General features: G+C 33.8%; 1 protein-coding gene and 1 long non-coding RNA gene across 8 annotated transcripts in view; one reads left to right on the top strand and one right to left on the bottom strand.

Moving 5' to 3' along the window:
* Nucleotides 1-21,649, bottom strand: part of LOC142978322 (uncharacterized) — a 273,041-nt gene that overhangs the window by 163,579 nt on the left and 87,813 nt on the right. The gene's annotated exons all lie outside the window — the stretch shown is intronic.
* LOC142978410 (uncharacterized) lies at nucleotides 10,904-12,812 on the top strand. Its single transcript, XR_012959757.1, has 2 exons — nucleotides 10,904-11,958; nucleotides 12,125-12,812. It is a non-coding gene; the product is annotated as an uncharacterized LOC142978410 (long non-coding RNA).

The raw sequence follows: 21,649 nt of genomic DNA, 5'->3' as shown, positions 1-21,649 counted from the left end.
AACGAAGGAAGGAAAGCCTTTCCCTAGCTCTATGGAACCTTGGTTAGCGCATCCAAGCCGTGATTTTACGTATACCTATTGCTTAAGCAGTAGAACAATAGTCTACAGAACCTTGCTAAGCAACCTAAACAAAATAACAAACTAGCTCTTAGTTAAAATAACAAAAGCACTTTAAAGTAAATTTAAACTTAATTTCAAAAACACACGAAAACAGCTTAAAGAAAGCATTTAACAAAATTGTGTCCATTAACCAACATTATCAAAAGGGATTAAAGCTACCGAACGCACACGCGATAACCGACGCTAAGTCGTAACGATAAAGCATAAATTCCTTTGTAGCTAATGTATCCTGTCCATAACGATAGTTCTACAATGGTGTTATTTATTACAAGATTATACTTTTTTATTGATGGTTAGCTTTTAATAGAAACAAGTGAAAGGCGGGAGCGAGTTGCCAGTATTTATCCTTTAAGTTATAATTAGTAGTTGATCATACGTATCATATATTTTTTTGACAACCTTCCAAGCTTTTCTGGCGCTGAAATTAGGTGGAAACGAGATATTCATCAAAAATTAAATCAGTATGAGATTATAACCATTTGCCATGCAAGTGTTAAAATTAAGACATACATACATAGGTCAAAGATTGTCACTTGCTGTTCCTTTGAGAAACAGAAATACCGAAAACATTTATAACTAGTTCTTGAAAGTATACAAAGTGCCTAACCTGCATTCGTCTATCGTAGTGAACTCAGGTCTAACCACTCTCTTATCGGTAGGAACCACGTATTGTGTAGTGAAACATTATAGTTTATCCCACTACCATTGCTGTATTTTAAAATAGAAAGATCCAAGATAATCCTATTGGAAATCAAAACGTTTACAAAAGCAAGCAGTCACGTTCGTTAGTCACGTGTTTTCCTTGCACCATACAATTTGTGCCAGTGCCCTATTTCGTTCGGTAACTCCGCTGCGTGCAGTTCGGTATTAAGGGGAGAATAAAAATAACGTGACGTAACAGTAAACAAGTCAAAATGTAAGCCACGCGATTTGTGAACTATTGTAATTAAAATAAATTATGTATTTAGCCCGTTTTAAGATAAGAAAGTTATTTTTGACGTTTTGATTTCGAGAAGTAGACACGCTAATAATTTTATTTAAAGCAATGTATTTAATGCTACCTCTATTAGCTCAAGTATTTATGGACGTTTATTTGTAAGTAAAATTTGTAAACGCTAATAGTGAAGTTTGAAAACACTATTAATTCACAAGTAATTTTAAGCCTCGAAAACGTTAATGAATGACACGAATTTCCACAATTGTTTTTCACACATAGGCTAACACTTAAATTATCTACGGATCGGATAACAATAAAAAACGAAGTACAATTCAAAACTATTAGTTCTTATTGTAAAAATTACATCCATCCTACAACTTGCAAAAGTTTACATTAAATAAATAAAAAAAATACATTAAAAAAACTGAACAAAATGTGACAATCACAGACAAAAAAAGTTAGCGTTTTTCCCTTTTAAAACTGAACAAATTAATTCAATCCACTCGTAATTGATTCCAGTGCGGTACAAAATGTATATAAAACCTAAACAATATATGTATCTAGTTAAATTCCAACTATCCCGATATAGTTCGGAACAAAAACTGTTCACCGACTAGAATCCAATCGACGTTTTTATCCAAACGTACCGCGTTTTAATTGTTTCGTTTTTCAATAGATGGAATGTTACATAGTGTTTTAGAGTTTACACAATGTATACGACAAGATGTATGTAGGCACGAGTATGTGATTGAAGCAAGAGAAGATAAAGATAAAGATAAAAAGTTTTATTTCCAGAAAAGAAGTTTGTAAGGATCTCAAGACTCTCCCAGTCCCAGGAAAAAAGGAAATATTACCTATCTATGCATCTATAATTCATTTTGAAGATGTGAAGTTATGTTCAGAAACCGCGAGGTATTAAATAAGTAATTGTGTTTTTGCAAGTAATATTTATGTTGAGTTTTATAAAAATGGTAAGTAATTAAAGGAGAAAATGTATAAAACAATAAAAACGTTTATTCAAATGCTGAAACTTTACTGAAATAGCACCTTTTTATGGTGTACTGACGTGTACTTGAAAGATCAAATGATTACTCGTTACATCCAGACAGTTTGGTGACTGAAGATCCACAGTCTTTAAAATAAAGAGTCTAGTTATTTTATAATTTACAAAAGATTTCAATATTTTGTAAATTATAGTCTATCCCTCAACTTTTTACCCGGCCGACGAATACGCAGCTAACTTGAAATCAGATCAATTTTGTGTTTTAACTAGCTGACCCGGCAAACGTTGTTTTGCCATTAATTTAAATAAAAAGACATTGTTCAGAGGACAAAATTGTGAATCTAAACCATTCTCAGATCCCCTTGAACACACACAAAAAATTTCATCAAAATCGGTCCAGTCGTTTAAGAGAAGTTCAGTGACATACACACTTACAGAAGAATTATATATATAAAGATACATAAACGCATATCATTAAAGCTAGTCTTTTAGAAGCTAAAAAACAAAACCATATCAAAATCTCCACGAGCTAATCCGCGAAGGCACCATATTCAAATCTTTCCACGATTCCGATAGCGCGTAAGTGGCACTGCCCACGTTTCACCTTGGCATTTGAGACGACCTTTATCTTATGTATAGTATTGTATAGCGTTATGTACCTAGCTAAAAAGCCTCTGTTTGTTACCACTGTTTGTTCGGAAAGGTTATTAGCCGCCAGTTTTGGTGGTGTAGGTTTTCTTATTTTTGTAGGTTTTGTTGAGAATAGTAGGGATATTGAATTCTAACCGCCTATGAATAAATTAAAAAAAGTGTATAATAAATGTGACATATTCTCTCGTTTGGTAGTTTCATATAATAAAGTAATATATTACTCTCACACTTACTTTATAGATTACAAAATTATAACAACGTTTTGTAAAACAAGCGTGCCGCGTCTGTTGCACTGCTAAACTCAAGATCTACTGATTTTAACATGACGAATGGATAGAGTGATTCTCGAGACAAGTTTAAGTATACAAATTTATACTGAAACTATTATTTATTATAGTTAGCCTCGTAGCCTGAAAATCTGAAATTCCGAAATCTGAAATCCTGAAGCCTGAAATTTTTATTTTGATCTAATTACGTCATTTGAATATATCCATAACCCTCCAATTAGGCAATTAAAACCACGTAATTTTCTCATAAATAATATAAATTACTCTACAATAACAAATACATAGAAACATTACCCAGATCATAAACAAACCCCCACACATCTTTGTCACCAAATAAAAAATAAATTAACCCTCACAATGCCACTAAAACCAGAGGGTTAACGCTATTGTTTAGCATTTTTATGTAAAAGAGACAAAGAGAAAGAGATAGAGAGAGAGAAAGAGACGGAAAACAAAAGGTTTATTAATGACGTCACGGTTCGGATCCCGGTTTAATTTAATTTGTAAAGTGATGGTGAATTATCTGGTCTGTTGAATCGTCATTCGGTGTAAGGCATGCACACATTGCTCTAGTATCGTTTAATTTCGTTGATATATTGGGTCGGGGAAAAGTCTTTTCGCATTATAGTATGTACGAACTTGTAATAAAATCTCTTTGGCTTCAAGAATCACAAATGAGTACACGGTTCATTAGGTTTCTTTCAGTGAGCTTGTGAGGTACCCAAATATCGAGCTTTTTTGTGTAGAGAAAAGATTTTATTACAAGTTCATACATACTATAATGCGAAAAGACTTTTTTCCCGCGACCTAATAATTAAATTCCATATCGCTAGGTCTTAGACTTCATTTCAGTGCCTTTTGATATTTCAATAGGTTTCTTTCGTGTCGATTTATTTGGTTACTTTTCTCGAAAAAAATAATATTATTGGGTACAAACTCATATCTTCAACTTATCTCAACAATTTCAAGTGCTATTAACAACATATTTACTATTGGATCGATTGCTGATCATGCAGTCCAGCTGCATGTTAAGAAATAATATCAATTGGAGTTATTTTATAGAATTATCACAATAATGGCAATTTAAGACGGTTAATCTTTAGTTTTTACTTTTCTCATAATCATAGCAATCTTATTCTCTTAAATGTATCCGAGTTTAGGAGTTTAATAGCTTCAAAAGTTGATTTTAAAACGTTGTTTAAAATGCATTGGAACTTGGAAACCATTACTTGACCAATATAGACCGAGCGTTATAAACCATGACAATGACAATACTGCTAATGATATTGGGATGTTTAATCTCTTGCACGTGTCGTGATGTGGAAATACGAGGATTAGTAAGCAGTGTGGACCAAAACAATGGTATATTGTATCTAAATATATCAGTAGTAAATTAAAATATAATTTGTGGTCTAGGCGGTAGTGTAAATAACTGTTGACTACGGGTTCGAATCAGGGGTCAGGCAAAGTGTAGTTGAAAATTTTAAAATTAATCTTAGTAAGGATATATGGCAATAGGCTCGTCCCCCCCCCCCCCACTCCCTTATATGGACTAACATTATAAATGGAGAAACGCGGGTGTATTTTTGTGGATTTATTTTTTTCGAAACAATCATTGTGGATCGCACAATAATAATGGTTCCGTGTGGGAATCGAACCCACGACCTTCCAAGGCAATGGTAGCGGCTTGGCGAAGTAAACCACTGCACCACGAAGGCAGTCAAAATTTTGGACACCATCTGTCTACACCATCGCGCATATTAAAGCCACGGAAACTTACATTCTAAATATCTGCCAATTTTAGCTTATGTATTCTCCCAGTAATCTTCTTCTTGTAATATAACCCTGCTGTTCACGAATATCCTCAATAACAAAAAAAGGAGGTAAGCTTTGTGTCTGCCACGCCGGCGGAGAGCAGGATTTTCAATAAGAGTTTAAAGCCGCTAGCGTGCACGGTTTCTAACGATTTTATTCTACCGTTAAAGCAAGAACATAGTCATGACTATACTAGCTATTGGCCTGTGCCTAGTTTTGTTTATTACGTGGGAAGGATATAATTATACCAATCGGCATTACAGTTTTTCAGTTTGTCGCAATCTGATTTTATGGGTTATTCCACTTAACTCCAAAAAAACGTTCCACTTTAACTCCAAAACAGTTTTTACAGTTTTTTCGTTTACTCAACTTATGAGTGCTTTGTTTTTATCATGAGACTATACGCAATAGGCATCCTTAAGAAAAGACTTTGCTTATGTTCTAAGCCTCAATTATTTTCTCAAAAACAATGCCTGAGTTGACAAATTTACATTACATTTGACTGCCTCCGTGACGCAGAGGTTTAGGTCGTCACGCCGCTACTATTGCGTCGGGAGGTCGTGGGCTCAATTCCAACACGGGTCAATTATTTGAGCGAAACACAAATAATTGTTAAGGGTCTGAATGTACATTGTGTCCGTTGTTTGCTTGTTTGTAAAAGTCCCCGCGACGCAAGAGCAATTCTTAGTGCGGAAGCTGACTTAAAAATAAATGTAACTCACCTGTAACAAATAGAAACTGAAAAACAAAACAAAAAAAAAGTTGCTACATAACCCCTCGAGGAAAGAAACCTTCAATAATACATTGCGTAATCATTTATTGATAAGCAACACACAAGTCAATGTAACACGGCAAGCTACATCAATAAAACTTGGTAGTCGTAATTCCGCGCTCACGCCGGCATCGATTGATGAGCTTCGAACATTACTTATTCACTTTCCTGCAGCTCGGACAAAGAATGACGGTTTGTTTCTAAGAATTCAATGAAGGTGTTCTTTGTTAGTAGAGATTTGACCTAATTATGTAAGTAAGTATGAAATAATTATCACTTGTTCTAACCGTGAAGGAAAACATCGTGATGCAACATTACATGCTTGAGAGTTCTTTAGAACAGTTCTTGAAGGTATACAAATCCCCAACCCGCATTTGGCTAGTGTGGTGGATGCCTAACCACTCCCTTATTTCGGAAGGAGACCTTAGCCCAGCAATAATAGGCTAAAATTTATTTTATGTAGGTTGTATGAATGACCCCCGTGGGAGAGAGGTTGATATTTATAAGTCTAATTTTTTTCTACACAGGAAAGCAAACATATGACCTGATAATCACGCAAAAGAACGAAGGTTGATGTAATTTCTGAACTACATTAATGAAACCCAGAACTTATTTAGAAGTTGAGGCTTGGTTGCATTTTTTTTATATTTTAGCTTAATGTAACAGTCAGTTTAAAAAAAATAGAAGCTTTATTTTATCCTTACCACTCAATTTCAAGTGCTTATCAATATTTCACCATATTTCCGAAGCACGTGAATTTCTTAATTCCACCTGAAACCCTTTTAAAATAAAGCTGTTGCTATAGCATCTGGCAGATCTCTTTAACATTAATTTAAAAATATAGCTTCCAACGAATTTATCCCAAACGAGAATACTAAGAAAGAGACCTGAAAACTTTTCACCTGAAGAAAAAAATATTTCAGCAAAACTATTCTCAGAAACTAAAAGAGATAAATAAGTTGGTTCAGAATTCAGTTATTGGTATGAAATATTCATCGCGCTGCGAATAACGGATTAGTTTTCTTTCATAAAGTGATCCCCACTGTTGAATGGCTAATGTTGCTGTTAAGGTGTTCTCGTAAAAAACTTACGTACTTTGATAGTAAAGGGTGTATTTTGTGTATAGTTACACGAAACTTTTGGAAAGATTGATAACTTTCTTCCTAGTAGGCATGTTTTATGAGAATTTGTACATAGTTTTGTTAGAAATGGAATCTATTGTTCTCGAAGAGTAGTTTTTATGTTTAAAAAACAACTTTTTTCATAAATAATCTATTTCGTTATTGTTAGTGGTTTATATTTACAGACAGCATTGGCTAGTGTAATCTTTGTACGTGGCCAGATCAACATTCTCTAACTGATTTCCTCTACTTAGAATACAGAAGCGATGACTGTATATTTTCCTACACAAACCATCCCAAAAAGCCTGCCCATATCCGAACAATACAACTGGAATCGTGTCAAACTTCCCCACATCAATTACGTAGATACGGCTTAACAAAACGATACAACATACATTGCTCCATTTGGCAGACACGGCTGGCAAGCCTCCAAGTGTCGCGGCGTAATGATACCGAGCCACTTGGGTACTATCTGTCTTGTCCCGGTAATTAAGATACAAAATAAGAAGTTTTCGCTCACAAATGAGCTGTTATTATGTTTAAGATGATTTTTATTACTTTATGTTGTGACACAGTTCGAGCTGTTTTGTAATGGGTGATTTATTTTAGGATAATTGCCTTACAAGATGAAAAATATGAACTTATTTTCATGGCACATTTGGATAGCTTTGACAATAATTTAAATAAGATAGAGTATTATATAGGTCAGTTAAAATAACACTTAGCAGTAGCGCGATTCTGTACAGTCGATGCCATCGAGTAACGAAAGTTTGACATTTCAATGTACTAGCAAAATATTTCCTGAAAACGCCCGTTAATCGCCCAATAATGGCGCTAGTCAAATTTTCTAGATTTCTCGATAGCTTGCCGGTTGACGCTGCTCGATGTGGATAGAGAATCGAGCTACTGCAAACTTTTAATTATATGTTTGAAAAAAAAAAATGCGGACAAAAGATAATTATTTTTTGGTTAACTCCCTTTTGTCATGATTAAGTCACGTCAAAATATTAAAAGCTATCAAAACGTCTCCATACTCTCAATAGTTTGTCTAAGTACATAACTTATATAAGTTCCAAGCATTTGCTATTCAACTTATTGGAATATGCTAATGCGGTGCAGATGAGGTGACTTTGTGAAGTTGGGTCTGCCTCATCCTGCCTCATACTGCCTCAAACTGCCGCATATTGCCTCATGACCTTATTGAGCACTGATTATTGGAGTTTAATATAAACTTACTGATAGTTACTGTATTCGCGTGTGGGATAGGTGACAAATGAGGTACTTTAAACTATGTAAAGCATGTTTTGGATCAAGTTTTGAGGTTAACTGCTATTTCCTGGTCAATGGTTTAGGTTGTATCGATTTATAATTAAAACTAGTCTTGGTACGCAAGTCTATCTGTGTTTTAAATTATAGAAGGCTTTCTTAAGACCTCAATTTTGAATTTACTTTTTACCTACTAGCTTATTCATAAAATCTTCGTTTTCATTCGTTAACTGTTTAAAATATAAATAGTAGATAAAAGAGACTACGTTTTTGTCCGGAAAGAAATTACACTTTTATCAAATTTCGTATAGCATTCTTGCACATTCAATGTAACAAAGAGATTTGGGCGATCATGCCAAATTACACTGAATTAAAAAAAATACTACATTCTTTCTTCCATAAACCACGTACTCAATATATCTATGAGCGCATATTAAATCGCCAAAAATACGTCATCTCCAGCCGCTATTAATATAAGGAAATGAAAATCTGTCAGGACTCTGCTCTAGGCATGAAGAGATGAACAGTAAACCGGCCAGCCTTTCATCCACCCGGGTGTAATTCCGGCTAGCCAGTGAAACGTCTTTGACGTACTCTCAAGATGCTCCTATTTGCACGGAATAAGTGAAAAGGGGACATCGAACGATGAATGGAGACGAGAATTTTGTAATATTTGATAGTGGTTTGATTTTAATTCAAATTCTGATATAATACACTAATAGAGAATTGGCTAAAATATGAGTCCATTCAAAATGTATTAATCTTAATTTTATGAATTAATTCAACCGATGACTGTCCCACTGCTGGGCAATGTTTTCCTCCCGGAATTAGGCCCTACGTCCATTATATGTTACCATAGTGGCCAATGGCGGGTCATTTTTTGTATGATTTTAATTTTTTGTTTCATTCTGCTGCTAAACCAAAAAACATTTAAAGAGTGGGCACAGATATTTTTTTTTTTAATATTTTTATGATTATTTAAACAACATTCTCAATGGGTTTATATTTTGCACATTGTTAAACTTGTTAACAATAAACTAGTAAATTCATTACACTATTTCAACTCCTAAAATTTTAACTGAAACACTAATACCAAAATGACAAATGTATTAAACAAAATTAATCAAGGATCCCCCGGCAATGTTTGCTATAAGACCATTAGCATAAAACTCGCAAGTGAAAACTTTGCTCAGTTCAGCAAACTGTGATATTTCACTCATAAATCATATTTAAAGTTAAACAATACGGCCATTTACTCTGCACCCTTAAAAATAAGCCATTTGCGAGAATTTTTCTTGGAAACTTCTCTCCTTTTTAGGGTTACATACCTGAAGGGTAAAAACAGAACCTCACTAAGCCTCCGCTGTCTGTCTGTTCGTCCGTATATCCGTCTTTCACCAGGCTGTATTTCATAAACCGTAATAGCTAGGAAAATTTTCACAAATAATTATGTATCTCCGTTGCCGCTATGACAACAAATGTAAAAAATTTAAAAATGATTTTTTAACAAGAGGGATCCCCATAGTAAAGTAAGTTTTTTTCGTATTTTTTTGGTACGGAACCCTTCATGCTCGTGTCCTCGCACTTGGCCGGTCTTTCAGTCCTTGAAGCTAAAAGCCCTAATTCCCTGTTGGAGGGAAAATTGGTCAAGTTGTTAGAAATTACGACAACTTTGCGTAACCTCAGTTTAAAACAAGTTGTGACCAGAAATGAGCGTCGGTGATTATAAAGTGAACACGAAGCTTTATACCACTTTTATGTTTGTTTAAGTGAGTTTTTAGGTTATGTAATAACGTATTTAAGTTGTTTTTTGGGTTGGTCTAATTACTGGAATAGGTCTAGTGATAATTCCGTAGGTTCATAGATCCGAAAATTAAATGGTTGAATATAGTGATAGCGTTCAGCTCGGGAGATCCTACATAAAAAAAAACTTTATTTTAATCATAACATTGTAACGTACCTGACGGATCTTTAACGCAATTGAAAATTGAAGGTTAGGATCGAAACGCAGGTATACAAATGTATGAATAATCTTTAATTTTCAACCGCGTTTAAGACCTGTTGTTGCGTTATACCTAGTATTATGTGTACAATTCGCGATCGTTTAAAATTGATAATTGATTTAAATCGTATATTTTCGCTATAAAACTGAATAATGTTATGTTTTCAAATATACGTTACATATTTACTTTATGTGCGCTGTATCTGATGACGCGTAATGCACTCCGAATTTATTGTACCGTAAAATATTTATTTCACTTGTACCAATAAAACTACTAAATGTTCCAGCGATACTGTTTGTTTTGTCCGTGTGTCATTTGAATTGATATTACGTAACTGTTTCAAAATTGTTTATTCGGAAATTTTGCTTTATGTTGTCGATTAAATAGGACTACGTGAATTGGTGACTATTGTTTAATTTATACTGTACAGCAGATCAGATTTTAAATATAAAACACAGTTGTAAAACATTTGTTGCGAGATTTTCTACAGTTGATACAGTCGAGTTTCCAGAGTTTGACATTTAAAATTTACTGCAAAAATAGTTCGTACGGAGCCCGTTAGAGGCGCTGATTGGATTTTCGTACAAAATGTCTCGATAGCTAGCCGGTTGTCGGTAGTCGATAGTGACAAAGTCTCTGGCAAAGATATTACCGTTTTTCAAAAAGTTACAAACTATAAAACAGTTATCGTGAAAATATCAAATATTTATTTCACATCAGTGAAAGAGGCCGGTTGCGTCCCAGCGGCTTTGGCGTGCAGTGCTCCAAATTGGCTTGGCTTTAACAAAACAAAGCAGAATACGTTCTCATATTGGAATACATCCAAGCTTGGAGTTAAACTGTGCGAAAATACTCGTAGAAATGTGCCTAGTTGGATATTGATTCAACTTGCAAAGCTTGTATCTTTTCGTATTTTGGAGATGTGAAAACGTTAAAGTCATGAATCACTTTTGAATCCAGGTGCAGAATTGATTGTTGAATACTTTCGTCCGAGTTTTTTATTTTGATATACAGAGTGAAAAAATGTATGGGCCACGGAGTGACAGTTACTGCCTTAAATAATTGTAATATAAGAAATATAATTGAATGGAACTAAAAATAAATAAACATAAAATATACGATTCTATACATTAAATTTTAAGCAGTTAAGTCAGATTCAATAGTTATACTTAATTATTTTTAGTGATAGCAATGTCAAAATAATCAAACATTTATTTGAATTACTAACTTACTAACTATTCAAACCAACTTCACGCATCAAATCAATTCTACTACTACATTAAAAAGTACAATTTACAATAACATCCGTAGGAATTGTTTCTTAAAATCTATCAATGGCAGTCCACTCCTATCAAACGCTTTACGTTGGTATGAAGGCACAAATTCTGGATGATGCAACAGATCTTCACTTATTGGTACATAACTTTTTACATCAATTTTATCATCAGATTCAGGCTTGGCTTTCTTATTCCTTCTTGTATCACCTTGTACTGTTTCTCCTTGTATAATTCTTATTTTAATAGTATTCGTATTTTTATTGGCAGTGTTTAGATTAACTTGTATTTTCGGCCGTTGTTTATCGTCTTTTAAAGTATCTTCGTTAGGGATAACATTTTGATTATTAATATGATTAGCGTGAACAACTTTTAAGTGTTCCAAATTAGTTTTTGTAGTAACATCAGGAGCACCGTTCGCTTGAAATTTAATCTCACCTAAATGTATAATCTTCGCATTAACACTGTTTGTTACAATAACAAGACATAAACCGAGTAAGAACATCTTGATTCGAATACATACGGCTGTTGTCGAACCAATTGTGTGGAAAATTGTCTCCGAGGAGAGTAATTGAATGAATTTCACGGTCCTGCACGAACGCTGGCTCAGAACAAATCATTTAAATTAAAAATGCCTGAGTGTTCACTCAATATTCGATAGCTGCGATATCGTCGAGTTATTTACGCCTCTATTCATATCTGCGCTTTGGTATTTATTTTATTTTATTGCACTTTTATTGTCGTCTTTCCTTTCTTGTTTGTCAAGTACGAAAGTTGTTCATGTCTTTGAAAGTTTAACGACTGCAATTATTATTGAAAACTGCCGGTGTAAAGTGTTATATCTATAAAACTTAAACAGGTTTCATTATTTTTAGACAGGCCATAACAGTGCTCAATTCATTGATCTTTTACCAGCCAGTGAGTTCAACTATAAGCTTATGGATTTACCCCTGCCAAAATTCAAAGTTGCTGTTAAGGAACATCTCGTTAGGAAAGCTTATTACAGAATTGATGAGTATCTAAACGACAATAGCTCTTGGGATTAGTCGCTCGCGATTAGGATTCTTTGAAATTAGGGAACTTTGCTATAAATTGTATAAACTCAGTAGCAGTAGGTCTAATATTGTAAAATATGGGCAATTAATGATGCAAATAGGTGATGTTACGTACAATTTGATGTTATTCATAAAACTGTCACTTTTTTTTCTTTTATAATGTTTACAACCAGTGTGCTCACTTGCTGCCCATATTCTTATTATCACATGCTAGTAGGTGCTCCCAACATACGGTATGATCAGAGACTAATAAATAACCTAGCTATATTAATTTAACTTAATTGACGTTTAGTCTATATCGCTGATTGTTGGCAGCTCCTCGCATGATCAATTATTGTATCAACCACATTGTAAAACTTTTGGCGATTGAAAAGAGTGGCCGTGAGTTTCTCGCTAGCTCTTCTCATAAGGCTCTACCCCCTTTCCGAGCTAGTGGTAGATTCAGTAATTGTAACGACTATCATAAGTGTCAATATTTGACCTAAATGAATAAATGATTTGATTTTGATTTTGATTTTGATTTATTACAGATTTATCACAGGAAATTGAAATACCTATTTCATAAACAAAATTGAAATCACCGATCCAGAATTTGCGATTTCCACGACTCCTCAAGCAAACCTAACTTGTTTTCAAGTCCAATCGTTTATAAAATTTGGTTTTAGTACAATCGATCAGGTTTTTTTACGTTTTGTACCTTTCTTATTTGCTTTTATATTTTTGTGTGGGAGTTTCGTTCATCCATCATCTGGGTAGGTTTCATCGTTCATCTTATGACAGCCTTCGGACGTCAGAAATGAAATATTTATATACATAGATACTTTGTGTAATAACTTTGTATTTTCTTTTGTTATTTTTCGTGGAAGACGAAAACAATTCGGGGATTATGAAATAAACATTGTTAAGTTTTTAAATATAATTAGCCCGACGTTTTCCTTATAATTCCTGGGTTTTTAGGCGCCTTGAATATTATTTTTTTTCTATATTGTGTTTTATATATACCCGTTCTCAGCTAAACTGCTATACTAGTTCAGAACATATTGTTAAAATTGAGTTCATATGCGTTTAGCAGTTAACTTAAATACATCAAAAGCATAAACGAAACCACACGTCAAAGTCAAGCACTGTCAAGCAGTTAATTGTAGTAAACTCAACATCAAAAGCCAGTCAGACTAGCAAAACTCAAGCAGCAAGAGAAAAAAGCGTGTTTTTTGTATGTATATAAATAGTTAAATCATATAAATAACTCCTTAACTAAATTTAACCTAAGTTTATCATTCACATAAGACAATAATTCCTCATCACTTGGTTGTTGTTACATAATTAATGTAACAAAACAAACACCAGCCTCTATTAACCGCTTACATCGTAATAAGGAATGAAAGCAAGCGCTACTTGATATTTTAAGATACTCTGAAACGAGAAGCAGATCCAATTAAAACGTTATACTATAACAACCCTTTGGAAAATATAAAATTGTATATTCTTAGAAGAAAATTTATAGTGTTCGTAGCGCAATGGTTATCTGTTGCTACGTTTTAGTGTATGCGGTTCACATCCGAAAAAATGTCAGGAACTCGAAATAATGTATGACACGAAAATAGGTTGTATGTTCATGCTAACTCACCACATGCTTTTATACATTAAACGTGCAACGGAAAAGTATAAGAGGTAAAAACTCTGAATAATATTATGTTTCTAATTTGAATGCGTTAATAAGTTGTGTTTTTTTTCTATTTCTATTATAAAGGAAATAAATAAAAGATTACTAGTGACTAAATTTTCCAGTCCAGTCCAGTCTTGTCCAGTCTTGCAATGAATCGGAATTGCAATAGCGTCAGAGAATCGGAGTATTTATTCCTGAGTTGAACATAATATTAATTTTATACCATTTCCATATACCGGATACTCACTTACATCAAAAACAATCATCAAACCGGCATTCCAAACTCCAGAAAAACTCGAAAGATTTTCCTGAAACAGGAATCAAATGCACCTGAATACCTCGACCCCTCCTACGTAAACTATGGTAACCCACAAAAAATCAATTTTTCTTTTTTTACGGAAATGCATATAAAATTAGTTAAAGAATGTATAAAAAAAAAATTGTAACGAATTTCCACAAGGAAGTCTATTTTCTCAGTCGTATAATATGGCAAGTTCTGAACGTCCACGATGTAAAATATTGCGAGAGTCGATGCGACCGTTTACGACGGGTGCGCGGGGAAGCCGTGCGGTCGCGAGCGCATTGTAAGTATCAGTAACCGTTGTTTACGCCGGACGAAGCGACTTGCGCGGTTTATATGCTGAGTTTTACGAAAAATTGTTTGTACGTGTTTATAATACTTTTATAATGACGGATAGATATAAAGTGTATAGTACAGGTAAGAAAATTTCGTCTATGTCAGACATTATATTTAATTTAGCCGTCAACCGATTTAATGTTAGCGGTGAAACAGAAGATAAACCAGGTAAATATTAGCTATGGGTATTAAATTATTACTCATTTACTTCAGTAATTACTTTTTTATAAATATTTAAATACTTAAAACGTAAAGAAGTCGAAGCTGTGTGTGCTATATTACTTGCTCATATCTCCGACGTATTTTATGGTTAGTGATACATACCATAATGTACTTCGGAAATCACATTTTTTCATGTAATGTATGTGATAGTTGTCATATTTTCCATTGGACCAAATAAGGAAACCTTATGTTGTACAATCACTTGCTATACTTTACACCGTAAATTACACCAAAAAAATATTGTATCTAATACTTACCACAATTCACAGTGGATAGATAATTAATATACGATATATTACGTTCCTAAATATTATTGATTTATTCATATTATATTGATTTTTGTTGGTATTATTATATTTCAGATTCTCCTTTGCCCCCCGGAGCAGATTTAGAAGAAATAAATAGTTTAATGGATAATTTGCGACCCACTTGGCCGCTTGGTGTTGGTGACATTGAGATCTAATAGTTTAGTAGATGTTTCTGCTAATACGTGATTAACACTTGCAACCAATCCTTTAATGATTCTATTCCTAACAGTATGTATGCTTCTTTATTTACTAATTTTAAAATATGTACCTATTTTTATTATTTTGTGTTGGTTTGTTTTGCTGAGACTTTCTTGAGCTACGAGAATTTATTATTTACCTACATTTTTGCATTCTTAAACTGATAAACTACTTTTATATTTGAAAAAAAATCATCTCTTTTTTTCCTTGTGCGAGAGATGTAGGTTTGGTATGCATAACGAAAAAGATCTATAACTGCTTAATGTCAAAAGGTGAAAGAGATGCATGCAATAAAATGTACTAAGTTTACTTAAGCCAGCTATGACCAAACTATTGTTTACTGGGCATGTTGCAGTGTTTGCTTTTCCTATTACAGATTACACAGTGAACCATGGCAAAAGTTGTTATATTCCAGATACAGAAACTGAAATTTTAGCTAATGAAAACGATAATTTAAGTACTCCATGCCCATCCATAGAGTGTGATTTCATTAATCACCTAGATAGTGACTGCCATAATAATTTCTGTCCATGGTTCGTTTCAAAGAATACGGAAGACATTATGTCCATAGACTCACCATTTATGTGACAAAATAGTTATGCTTCTACTCCTCAAGCAAACACTCGACTCTCATGCTCATCTGTAACGGCTACACCTCTGTCTAATAAACGAAAACTTCCAAGAAAAGACAAAGCAGATATAAGAAAAAGACACGTCTCTGAATGGATTGATGTTAAAAGAAAAGCTTTAAGGAACACCGGCAAGTAATATACGAGTCGTAATGGAACCATTAGGCCAAAGAAGTCTCAAACATGTCGCATGAAATGCTGCAGCAAAATTGACGAACGAGAGCGCTTAAACATTTTAAAAAAATTCTGGGACCGTATTAACTTGTACTTCATAACTTTTAAACTCTCGCGTTGCATGTTTAATGTATAATAGAATACGGGAATTAACGCGAACACGCATTTTACCTTAAAATGCCTAACGTTTCGGCGCAGGTTGCACTCGCCGTGGTCCCAGGCTGACTGTCAGCCTGGGACCACATTGACACTGGGACACTGGGACAGGTAAAATGCGTGTTCGCGTTAATTCCCGTATTCTATTATACATTAACTTGTACTTGTACTCTTGTTCGTCAATTTCGCTGCAGCATTTCATGCGACATGTTTGAGGACATGGTGCTTTCATTGACTTCTTTGGCCTAATGGTTCCATTACGACTCGTATATTACTTGCCGGTGTTCCTTAAAGCTTTTCTTTTAACATCAATCCATTCAGAGACGTGTCTTTTTCTTATATCTGCTTTGTCTTTTCTTGGAAGTTTTCGTTTATTAGACAGAGGTGTAGCCGTTACAGATGAGCATGAGAGTCGAGTGTTTGCTTGAGGAGTAGAAGCATAACTATTTTGTCACATAAATGGTGAGTCTATGGACATAATGTCTTCCGTATTCTTTGAAACGAACCATGGACAGAAATTATTATGGCAGTCACTATCTAGGTGATTAATGAAATCACACTCTATGGATGGGCATGGAGTACTTAAATTATCGTTTTCATTAGCTAAAATTTCAGTTTCTGTATCTGGAATATAACAACTTTTGCCATGGTTCACTGTGTAATCTGTAATAGGAAAAGCAAACACTGCAACATGCCCAGTAAACAATAGTTTGGTCATAGCTGGCTTAAGTAAACTTAGTACATTTTATTGCATGCATCTCTTTCACCTTTTGACATTAAGCAGTTATAGATCTTTTTCGTTATGCATACCAAACCTACTTTACCTTACCTTACCTTACTATTATGTCTACTATTAGAACTGTTTTTTATTGAAATTTGATGAAAAATTTCCGAAATTACAATTTGATTACTTGTTCTGTTTTATTATTTTTTTTTATTTAATAAGTAAAAAAAATTGTTTATGTTTGACGGTACTTTTTATAAGGCTGATTTTGTTGTTGATCTCAATGATTATTAAAAGTATAACTTTATAATTTAGATATAAAATATAAGGTTAACACATATTTTTTATATTGTTTAATATTTTGTAAGAATGAAGATAGTGAGAATAAAATAAATTTGATTGAACAATATTTTGTGTTTTACTATATTTGGAAACCTAAAAATATTCCAACGTATATTGTAGTAAGTGTTACTAACGACTAAAATCCTTAATTAGTTTACCATGTAAAAAGTAGTAAGTTGTATATACCATATTAGCAGATATTCATTTTGCGATGTAAAATATGGCAAGTAGTACATACGATAAAATTACTAACATAATGCACGAAGTAAAATATGGTAACATCATTTTCTCAAAAACTAGTAAAATAACCTTATAAAATATAATAACATCTTGAAGAGCAATTGTTAACTAGTCTACGTAGTAATTTTCAAGTCAATATATAAACAGAACAAAATTTTATACAACTTTATATGTTCAAACAGCTCTACTGTAAAATTGACATTTTGGGGTTACCATAGTCTACGTAGGAGGGGTCGACCTGATCCATCAAATAAATACACTACATATACCTACTACCTGTTCATCTACAGACTTTACTCTTGATACCCCTTTGACAACTCATTCGGAAAAATTCCCGACATTACAGAATAAAACTCGGTATTGTTTGTACACGATGATCCGTTTGTATTAAACGTACTAATATTATAAAGCTGAAGAGTTTGTTTGTTTATTTGTTTGTTTGTTTGTTTGTTTGTTTGTTTGCTTGTTTGTTTGTTTGTTTGTTTGTTTGTTTGAACGCGCTAATCTCGGGAACTACTGGTCCGATTTGAAAAATTCTTTCGGTGTTAGATAGCCCATTTATCGAGGAAGGCTATAGGCTATATATCATTCATACATCACGCTACAACGAATAGGAGCAGAGTACCAGTGAAAAATGTTACAAAAACGGGGAAAATTTTGACCCATTCTATCTTATGTGACGCAAGCGAAGTTGCGCGAGTCAGCTTTTACTGAATAAAATTCGGTATTGTTTGTACAAGATGATCCGTTTGTATTAAACGTACTGTCGGAATAAAACGCTCTCCTTTATAACATCAACGTGAAATATGACGTACAATTTCCGTGTTCCTCGTGAAATATACGAAGTTAAGTTCTGATTAAATGGCGTACTTGGATATTATGCTATTTGAAATAAATGAAGCAGTTGTTTTGTAGCGGATATTAAGAAAATAAAACAAATGCTTGAAAAAGTGGCTTGAAAAAATATTGCACTTAGTTGACCACTTACTGCAAAAATAGATACACTATTTGTCATAATAACATAATGATGTAATGTAATACATATTTATTCAAATGTCTTAATTAAATACAAAATGATATAACAGTTTAATTTTTTCTCATTTTATCAAAAAGGCCCATGTTCTTTTTATTATTCATTGATAGGTACTCAACCTTATTTTCGCCGAAATTCGTAGTTAGTTTAGACATCAAAGCAGCATAACAAATAGTATCATACTATTATCATTATGTAACCCAAAGTAACTATATACTTCGCCAGACACTTCTTAACAAAATCGCCTCGGATTAGCCTAACAAATCGGCTACAAAATAAAGACGTGTGTATAAGCCTTTAAGCCGAGTATACAGGGGCACGTGGCACTTTGTGAACTAAGCTTTATTCCGTATAAAAGCAACTTTGATAAACATTTTTCACGGCACCTCTGTTGAAAATAGAACGAAAGCCGGTACAAGTTTGCTTAGTTAAATTGAGATTGATGGAACTTATAATCGTTAGAGAAAGTAATTTATAGTTGATATTTATATCTGTACTGTATTTTGATAGTAGCGCAGCGCAGTCGGTAGTGTATCTGACTCGTGATCAGGAAGTCTCGGGTTCGTTTCTTCGTCCGCGTGGACTTTACTTGCTTCGTTTTTACAACGTTTTTATTCTTGTTCTACTGCTATTAATCTTGAGCAGTAGTTCCTAACTAGCGTAATCAAATAAACAAACAAACTCTATAGTTTTATCTACATGTCTTGGACAGTGCATCTGGTTACAATACTACAAACGCTTCTAATTCGGAATCACAAGGGCGATTTTCTACTACTATCGTCTATCTGATCAGCGCAAGCGAAAATTTGATCAGCGCCTCTAGCAGGCGTCGTATGAACTATTTTGGCAGTGCATTTTAACGGTCATTTTGATACTGGACTATACCGACTGTGGCGCTGTAAATTACCGTGTGTAAATTGTATACATATTATCTAAAATGCCTTTAAAATAATAAACTTAATAATTCAAACACAACTATCAACACAAGCAAAGCATGGCCATCTAGACTTCTGTGGGCACGAGCTTCCATTAAACTCAGTACAGTTGTGACTTGGCAGCCGACAGAGGGCAGCACACTCGCGTAATGAAATGTACACAGAGTTGGCAAGATGTTTAGTTACACCCAAGGGTATGCTACCTGTTAAGTTTTCAGCAATATGCTGCATCAGTTGTGATTTATGACGCAAATATTGCCTTGCAGTCTCAACTGAATAGTTATACGGGTGACTGGAGTTATACGTGTGTATTTGTTAGGCGGGCAAATCCGATAAAGTTTTAATATTGTTAAAGTCTGATAAATAAATGAAAAAGCCTAAATCTTTTTAGTTCAATAAAGTAATCGCTGCAAATAGCAATTTTCGGTATCTTTTGTTTATTGATACTTTCTCTTAAAATATCTTTTGTAGTTTATGTTTTGAAAAACAGTTTAAAAAAATCAGAAAGAAAATTTCTGCTACTATTTTCGCATAATAATGTCTTGCTTTTTATTGCTGTTTTACAAATGTCTACTCACATGGTAGTCTTCTCGTCTTGCAGTATCAGTGTCATTACCACCAACATATTTTTATTTGTAACTAGCTATTATAAATCCTACCAAATTTAGACCCACATCAAATATTTTTAAAATCCCATATTATAGCCACAAACGTCCCTATTCCCATCAGTCACGTCTCAAAGGTCCAATAAGGCTGTATGCTACAAGCTCTTACAATCCTCGAACACGCGCAGCAGCTATGAAGTGAGACCATATCGACGCAGTTAAGACATGCTTAGCGTACGTGCGTTGGTTTCTTACGTCTCACTCTGAACAAAATTACCCAAGGAAAAGATTGTGTGTGAATTTGCGAATTGCTGCGTTTAGATTTAATACGATTGTACTTAAAAAACCTTTTTTAAATGCATTAAAAAGCTTAAAATTTAAAGACTTAAAACTGGTAACTTAATTAATTTGTTTCGAGCCAATAGCAGACTTTAGAATGGACATCCAATTTGTCACTTATGCCCGGTTTTTGAGGTACATTTACCGGTAGTTTATCTATCCAATAGCGTTTTTAATGAGCTTAAACGCTAAACGCGTTTAGTGAGTAGATAAACAACCGCTAAATGTACCTCAGAAACCGGGGGTCAATCTATTTGACTACATAACAAAAAATAACTCACAACATCTAATTCAAATTAGAATCCTTAAAATATACACATCAAATTAAGTCCAGTCATAAACTAGGTAAACACAACCCCCTGAACGCAACAAGTCGTTTTCCTCCAAAAATCTCAGCATTCATCCAAACGTGCCAATTTTTAAAACGGCCCAAATTACTTCGCGATTCCCCTTGTTTTATCACCACTATCAGTTGCGAAATGAAATAAATATTTAATGAAGGTACGCGCTTGCCAATTTGCGTGAAAAATAAATGCTATAGACCTGTACCTTGGGTTTGTTACACCTGGTTAGTTACGGCATAGCCGCCATGTTTGTTTTTGTGGCTTTTGTTTGACGATTCTTATATTTTTGGAAGTTTTCGGGAAATCGACGTCTGCTTAGACAGTATCTTGTAAAACGTACGTAGTCGTATAGGTAGGTAATAAAAAATAATGTAATATTATTAAGCTATCAGCTTTTTTGAAAGAATTGAGTTTTGAAATAACGTAATTTTAAAATATTATAAGTAATCGGACAAAACTACGATCCCTAGGTGAGGATAAATTAAACGTAGCAAGAATCTTTGATGAAATACCAATCATCAGTTTCAACTAGTTCACAAAAATAAATTCCCAATAGATCATCAAACGAATACAAAAATCCAAAATTCTAACGCTTTAAACTGAAAACCAACAAAACGAAGCATTCAAGATAAACAAAGAACAATCGTAAAAAACAATAAAATATGAAAAAAATAAACAAAACAATTTGAACAAAACAATCACGGTTAAAAATGTGACGTGGACGGAAACAATGGACACGTATTGTTCACGAAATTGGTTCATACCACTTCAATAGTGCTGGCCTTAACGCGAG

Source organism: Anticarsia gemmatalis, chromosome 14 (genome assembly GCF_050436995.1).
Source record: "Anticarsia gemmatalis isolate Benzon Research Colony breed Stoneville strain chromosome 14, ilAntGemm2 primary, whole genome shotgun sequence".
Classification (NCBI taxonomy): domain Eukaryota; kingdom Metazoa; phylum Arthropoda; class Insecta; order Lepidoptera; family Erebidae; genus Anticarsia; species Anticarsia gemmatalis.
This window is presented reverse-complemented; position numbering and strand designations above follow the sequence as displayed.